This window comes from Pelecanus crispus, chromosome 4 (assembly GCF_030463565.1).
Source record: "Pelecanus crispus isolate bPelCri1 chromosome 4, bPelCri1.pri, whole genome shotgun sequence".
In the NCBI taxonomy this organism is placed as follows: Eukaryota; Metazoa; Chordata; class Aves; order Pelecaniformes; family Pelecanidae; genus Pelecanus; species Pelecanus crispus.
The window spans coordinates 3,874,540-3,882,652 of record NC_134646.1 but is presented as its reverse complement, the minus strand read 5'-3'; positions in this window follow the sequence as shown (position 1 = coordinate 3,882,652).

Below are 8,113 nucleotides of genomic sequence, written 5' to 3'. Positions count from 1 at the left end.
TAACTTATTTTTACGTACTGAACCAGGGTCAATCAATGCTGATACTGTTTTCATGGCACAGCAGGAGAGGAGCTGTTTCTCGGCTCTTCTGGCGTTAGGATCAAAGATAAAATAGGTGACTGCAGTATCCCACCGACAGTAGATTGCTGCTGCGTGCACATGAGCTGTTGTCTTGCTTGATGTATCGGGGGTTGCAGCAGAGGCCGTTGGATCTGGACACACGAACGGATGAAAAATAAGGCTTTGTTGCTGTCGCACTAAACAAGTTGTGTCTGCTTGGGGAAGCGCAGGAGGAGAACCATACTTCTGTAGGTGTAGCATTTATCCTCCTGATTTTGAAGACTGGTCTTTTGAGAAACACACAATACTTCCAGCATTGCACATCAGCCCTGTTTAAAGAGTTGCTAGATGCCGGTAGGAGGCAGCTGCTTTTTTTTTTTTTTTTCTTTTTTTTCCCCCCATGCTTTTTAAAAAAAAAAATATATATATATGGTAGGAGGCTTCTTTTTTTTTTTCCCATGCTTTTTAAATATATATATATATATAAAAAAAAGCATACTACTCCAGCTGTTTTTCAAACTGTTTTTCTTTCCTATGTCTTCCAGGTCAGCACAAGCAATTCCTCTTGGAACTTTTTAGTTTTCCGTTACAGCTCTGCTTTAAAGCACCTGTGGCACACTTGCAAAACTGTTCACCTCTCTTCTGTCATCTTCACTTAAAAAAACAAAAAAAAAAGTTCCCTTCCATCTGCTGCATTTTTGAGCAGTGATTTTTTTGGTGGTGGTGCTCGGACAAAAGCAGAGTTCTCAGTGAGCTCTGAGGTGCTTTTCATACCTTTTGGGCATTTTTAGGGGTAATTTCCCAGCCATCTTACATAGCATTACCCTTTCTCTATGAACCAAAGCTTGCAAAGCAGAGTGTAAGGTAGGCTGTTTTGTTTCTCTGCTCAAGTGATTAAGATAATAGGGAAGTCTAAAGAAAATGCCTCCAGCTAGTTTCAAAGATTAAAAATATGTTGGGTCAAAAAATAGGAGAGTGCAAAAGGAAGACCGGCTGCCAGCTCTGTGTGCTGTGCTGGCATTGTCAGGCTCCAGTGTTCAAAGGAACAAAATGGTCCAGTTGATGTCCAGGTGCAAAGAGTGGATTAGATGCTTTGTCTCACTGGAGGAAGACTTCTCTGCTGTGCTAGCAGAGAGGGCATAGTAAGTTTTACAACTTGTTAGGGAACAGTCTCAAAAATAGCTGAAGGGAAGCTCACGTTGGCCCGTTAGAGGTGGCATGGAATATAGACAAGCAGTCCTGAAGAAAACAAGTTCAGAAAATAAGCATGAGGTCCTCTCTTTTGTGTTGGTTTCAGGAGTTGGGTTTTGTTTCTCTCTCGAAGATGCTCCCAGCGGTCCTTACAGTTTTTTCCCAAGACCTCTTAAAAATCAAACGGTGCGACTTGAAAACGTCTCAGACGGTATCAACGGGAGCCTGTTTGCTGAAAGCATTTTAGTACCACTCCAGTCCACTTCAGTCTCTTCACAGCGTAATGTCCAAATCAGGCTTTTCACTGAAGTTCAGCATAAGAGTTCACAGCTATTAAAAACTTAAACCTACTTCGTCTTCCTCCAGGGTGTTCTCATGTATTCTGTGTCTGGCAAGATGGTTCTTCCAGTGGCCAAAACCATCATGCCCTCAGCTTGCTTTCGTTGGCAGAATCCTTCTTCCCTCAGTCTGGCAGTGCAAAGGGCTGCTGAGAGGCATCATGCTCTCTCCTGGGGGCTGTGGGCCTATTACTCCATTTTTCTCTTCCTTCCCTGGAAGCGTCTGCTGCTTACCAGGAAGGTAAGGGGACTCGGGCTGCCCTTGACAAAGGTAGAACATAGAAGAGAATATTTCAGGTGGAAGGGACCTACAGTGATCATCTAGTCTACAGCAGGCAGCTTCATCTCGTGCATTTCAGGAAGGCCCTTTGGCAAACCTATCTCAGTGTGCTCTTTACCTGTCCCTGCCAGGTGAGGATTTGCCTCTTCCATTCTCCTGAGGCTCCTCAGGTGATGCATGTCCTGTCCAGCAAGGACGTTGTTCCCTCAGCTCCAGAATTCGGTGTGTTGATCCTGGCGGGGCTGAGCCTTTCTAACCCTCTGGGGCAATGGAGGAATGCAAGCACTGATGAGCAGTTCAGTTCTGGTGCAGCATCCTTCTCTTCTTCCCCTGCCCATAGCAGCCAAGGAGCGTTCAGCTCCCACCACCTGTGACGCCGATGGACATACGGACAGGGCCCTGGGGAAAAGGAGGACTCTGTTTCTCAGCGATGGGAACTCTGCGAGATACATCTTGGCTGTCTACGTCACCCTTTCGCTTGCACGATTGCATTTTGAGCCTGTGGCTGCGAGGACAGTATCCGCAGCAGTCGCTAGAGCTGTTCTCAAGAGAACACAGCTCTTTTGAGGTCTGTGAGCAGACACCTGCACTCGGTCCTCTCTTTCCCCCTCGGTATTACACTAGTTCATCCTGTTGGGAGGGAGGTGCGCAGATTCCACTGCGTTGAAACTGGAGGAGGAGGGAGCCGGTGGAGTAAGGCAGGTGGCATCGCTGATCGCTCTTCCTCTCTATCCAGGCGTTGCTGGTCTGGGATTTGCTTCTGAAAAGGTATCCTCGTAGGGCATCTGGTAGCAATGTCAGCAAACCTGCCTGTGGGGATCAGGGGCTGTGCTGGCCCTTCAGGAGGAGCTCATTTAGGACTTCTTTGTGTCTATATACGTGAACCAGACCTTTTATTTCATCTGCTCCTCACCCAAAAATAAAAGCACTGTTGTTTTTTTTAAGGTACAAGTGGAATAGCCCAGGGGAGTCACACCTCTAAACATGGAGCTCTACTGGCTTCTCTCCTAAAAGTTGCCCTAACTGAAGAGTTATTCCACCTCCTCCTCTGTTATGACGATCATTCTGGAAGGGGATGGAAACCGGCAGGATTTTGTATGGTTGAATGAGAAAACTGACATAAGGCGGTGTGTACCAGAGCTAATCTATAATTCATCGTGATCATTCAAGGCTTTTAGAGAGCAGAGGAGAGAGAGGCAAGGGAGCCCTGACAAAGGGTATAAAGACCCTGCACGTGGATGTAGCCAGCGAGGGCTGTCACTTCCGATGAGCACGGGCAGGCGGTGCAGGGCCACTGGGGAGAGCTGGGCTCCTGGTACCTGCTGATGAGGAGGGGCTGCGTTTGCAGATGACTAGAAGCAGCTATGGTACTGACATCTCATTATTTCCAGCTTTGTTGCTTGCTTTCCGGTCGCTGCTAATGTACCAGGCCCAAATTCCTTTGTGTGTTACTGCCTCGGGGGCTTCTGGCAGCTACTGCATCTGGGGGAGGGTGTCCAGTAGGGTTGAGTGCTTACTCTTGACTGGTTAAGACCAGCAAGGCTAACCACTAACAACCGTCAGGGAGAGGAGAGCTTGGACCCTAATTGGCTGGCACTGGCTTTCTAGTGCTGGCAAAGTCAGGGATACGGCTGGATCGTGAAGGCGCGCCGCTTAGTTGTCAGCAACAGAGGGATCAGCCCAAAAACAGCGTTCCCGGCCGCCTCAGGTAGCTGGCTTTGCTGCAGCACTGCCCAGCCTGGTTCTAGGCATGCTTGCAAAAGGTGGCGCCGTGCCAGCCGGGAGCCCTGGGACGGCGTTTCGTTGTAACGTAGAAGGCCAGGTGGTTTGGGGCTGGATCTCCTCTCAGGGGAGAGAGGGTCTGCTTCTGCGCCGCTTCTCTATTGTTCTGGTTCCGTAGGTGCGTTCCTAACCGTGTCCGTCTTGTCAGTCCTGCTCGAGGCTCTCTGGACGCATCCCCGTAAAGCAGATAAGGAAGAACGACAGTTCCCCAGAAGAGAGGGCTTGTCTGGACACAGCAGGGCTCTCGGCAGGAAGGCAGCTTCTCCATCGTGCTGGGCATTGCATAGCTGTAGCTGCTCTCTTCTCGAATGAAGAGAAGGCAAGGGCCAGCGGAGCAAGGGAAGCTGTTGGCTCTCTGCTCCGCACTGGGGAGGTCACACCTGGAAGCTGTGTTCAGTTTGGGCCTCTCCCTCCCCATTCAAGAGGGATGCAGGGATGCTGGGGAGGGTCTGGTTGGGGCTCCTGGGCTGGTCAGGGCTGGGGGCAGAGGGCCTGGGAGGACCGTGGGGAGCTGGGGCAGCTCGGTGTGGTGAAGAGGCGGCTGGCAGCATATCTAATCACAGGTACAGTGATGTGAAGGGCAATTAGGAAGACGGTGCGGTCAAACTCTTTTTGGCAGCCATGGCAGATGACATAACAGGGGAACGTGGGAAGTTTGGCTTGGGTATTAGGAAAAAAAAAAGCTGGTGGGGAGGTGTCTCCATCCGTGGAGGTTTCAAGCATTGCCCAGACAACAACAGGCTGCCCAGATCTCTTACTGGCAACAGTCCTGTTGCAAGAGGGAGGTTGAATCAGAGACCTCCTGCGGCCCCTTTTACCCACATGAGTCTGAGCCCCGGTTCCTTTGGTGCCGCCCGGCTTGCTGTAAGAGCGGTTCTCCTTGTTTCTCGCTGGCTTGCTTTCTGCTGCTTTGGTTTGCAGGTGCATGCAGCAGCTTCTGTGTTACCCAGCAGCCCAGAAAAAAACAGCCGTGACTCTCAAAACCCATCGGCGCTTCTGTGGTTGGGACCCACGTGTTGGACTCCAGCAGCCTCGTGGGTTGGACGTTGTGCAGAGTGCAAGCACAGCAGGGGAAAAGGATGCTTAAGGCAGGAGGTTGTCCTTCCATTAAGTTAATTTTTTGACTGTACCTGCACTTCTGGGCTTACATCCAAGGCCTGAAGTACTTGTGCGATTTCCTCCTGCCTCCATCAGTTAGGTTGTATTCTCTATTCCCTCCTGAGCTAGTTATTAATTATAGAGACTGCAGAGATGAAGTCCAGACTCTGCTAATGGTTGACTTCCCCGTGTTTTAGAAGAAGCATTTCAGGGATCTGCTAATGGTGGGTTTTTTTAAGCTCCACTGTCATCTTGGTTTCTAGCCTGAGCGAGGCAGATAACAGTGTTTAAATGTTGACTGAAGCCTGGCTCTCCGGGCAGCCTGCAGTTGGAGGGCTCACATCTGCGGCACCCTGCTCATCTCCCTGGGTTGAAATGTCTCCCTGCTGCAGGCGCTGCCTGGCCTGGGGACGGCTGCCCTGGCTCTGGGCTGCAGGCATGGCCCCAGGGCAAACTTCAGGCTTTTAGGTGCGCCGTGCCAATCCCCTGCGTGCAGTTATCCCTGTCCTTCCCGGGGCGGTGGGATGGCCGACGCTCTAGCTGCGTGCTTTCCCAGGCGCGTGGAGCCTTTTCCTGCTGGCAGGGAGCACGGAGCAGCCTTGCCTGGCAGCATTCGGGCAGCGCCGTGATCCTTGCTGGCTGATGCCTCTCAATTTTCCCCAAGCTTTGAGAATCGGGGAGCGAATCCGCGGTGGGCGCTGGGCCCTCACCCTGGTCCCAGCTGTCCTCGCAAAGCCACCTCTTTGCTCTCAGCCGCCGGCTTCCCTCCCAGCCTGTGTCTCAGCCTCTAAAGCTGCCTGGCCAAACCCCAGCGCTATCTCATCTTTCCTCTCCTGGCCTTGTTATTCCTTCCGCCCCTCTCCCGAGGAGGCCCGCAGCAGCGGGTGCTGGGCTCGCTCCTCCTCCCTGCCCTGTCCGGGCTACAGGCGCTGCCAGCCGGCCTCGGCGCCGGCTCTGTCTGCCCTTTGCTGTCCCTGCCCCGGCTGGCCCGTCTCCATTCCCGCGGCACGATCCCATAGTCCCTGCCGCTGCTGCCCGGCTGCCGTCACCGCTGCCTGCGCAGGCTGCCTGCCCGCCCCCGTACAATCCTCTGGGACGTACGGCTCTCATTCTCCCATCTCGTTCCCGTTCCGCCCCGGCTTGGTTGCGTCCGTCCGATGTGGGGTTAGTGCTGTGTTTTTCTCCACAGACCCTGCCAGCCTGTTCCCTGCCTTTGCTGTCACTTCCAGCCTGCTGCCCGTCTGCGGGCAGCCTCAGGGCAGCAAACCTCTGCGCAGGGATGCAGGGATGCGTAGGAAGGAGCCGCTCGCATCCCTCCCCTCCCCGAGCTTAGTCGTGGCGTTAGGGGGATGGGGAGAGAAAGACTTGGGAAAGTGGAAACAATGAGAGCGTGAAATTTGCTCATTTTGGTTTTTCCAGCTCTGCCTGTTTGTACCCCACGGGACTTATCCCTGGTATCGGATGCCAGCGCTGGCCCAGGAGTCCCTGGTCCCGTTTTGCAATCTCCCGGTGTCAGCCAGCAGCTCGGACCTTCCCTGTAAGTGCCCCGACGGTCACGGAGAAGGAATGTTCCCCTGGCCGTATGAGGAAAAGGTCACCACGGGCAAAGGGGACGCTGGGGCCGGGCAAGCGGCTTGCCGCTCCCGCCCCTCGCCGATGAGGGCAATGCTGATAAGCACGGAGCTGAAAACGTTTTGGCTTACAAGGGAAATGTTAAAAAAAAAAAAAAAAAAACAAAAACGGTTCAAGAGGTTAAATGTTTTTGGTAAGACGCCGCTTCCTTTCGCAGGGCAGCTCTCAGCGCAGATGCTGTGCCCAGGCGAAGTCCAGGAGGATGCGCGCGTGTTTCATCGCTTTCTTAGCTTGGAGGACGTTCGCCGTTGAATCCGCTCCCGAAAGCATCCGCGTGTCTCGCGGAAGCGGTGCCTGGGACAGCGGTGTCAGCCGGTTACCGCCGCTCTGAATAGCAGCTGGGCTGAGCAATACGTTCGCGTTGCGCTCGCAGCTTGTCGCTCTCTTCCCTTCCTACCCCGGGCCTGCCAAAAAACCTCTCCCCTGAATGCCGCTCAGAAAGAAAGCTGTGACTTGCGGTGGCTGCGGGGGGATTAGCATCCAACATTAAGGGCTTAACTCATCCCTGCCAGCCGGGGCTTTCAAATAACACCACCAGTGCCTTTTTCTTCCCCCCCCTCGGACAGTTTGTAGCCTGCTTTCAATGATATCCCTTTACACACCATTCTCCAGGCTGCCCTCGCTAAGCTGGAGCTTGCTCCTGGTACTTTGTTTTCAGAGTCTGGCCTGTTGGCTGAGGCTCCTGGGGACGCTGGTCACATTTATCAAGGCGGGGGCGGAGCGGAGGAAGGAGGAGGAATTTCGAGGTTGGGCTTATGAACCGAGGTTTTGAAAATTCTCAGCGTGTTAAAAAAAAAAAAAAATCTGGCCCTTCGTCTCTAGGTTACGTTTGCCTCTGCTGCGGCTGAGCTCATGGAAAATTGCAGCTTAGCTCCTGTGCTCAGTGCCAAGATTAGTAGGTTTAAAAACTAACCGATAACATCTTTGTAAACTTGGAGTCATTTCTTTAAAGCCCACTGATCCTTCCAGCCTGGATTTTGGAGCTTTCCTAGAGATCCAAGCGAGACGATGGTATCTGCCCTGAAAAATCGCCGTGTCCCTCAGGAACGTTGCCTTCAAATAAATACCCCGAGGGAGGAAGGAGGTTCCCGAGGCCCCGAAGGGTGTGTGTTGGGATCCTACTCCCGGTTCCCAACCAGCTACACAGCACACGACGACACCCTGCGTGTAACTTATAATAATCACTGGTTTTATTTTTAAAAAAATTACAATAGAAAAGTACCTTTAAACATATTTCCAAAAGCGGAGTAGACAATGTGGAAGCTTCTCTCCTCTCCACAAGACAAAGTACAGGAAATAGTTTGCTAAAAGAGTTAGTCCGTCGCTTGGAAACGCTGGTATCGTTCCTTTCAGAGCCGCTCAGAGGTTTGTCTTGGAATTGATTTCTTCTCATGTCGCCTTTATCGATCCTACTTTTTACAGAAGACCCCCAACGGGACAGTTTCCCGTCTCACCCCCTGCCCCGCCCCGGCTCCGGCAGCCGAAATCTCAGCCGTCTTTATTTTGGCCCACCCACAGAAGAAAAGGAAAGAGAAAGAGAAAGGTTATGATGTTTAACAAGGCCACGGGCACCCTGCGTCTTCAGTGCAGCCGGAAAACTGGCTACGACGAAGCCTGGGCAGCGGCTGAGCTCGGTGTGCTCTGCAGCAGGGATGGGGGGAGGGGGGGGAAAGGCAACGAAAGGCCAAATTTTGCGCCTCCTTTTGCGAGAAACTGAAATCTCTTTGAGGTT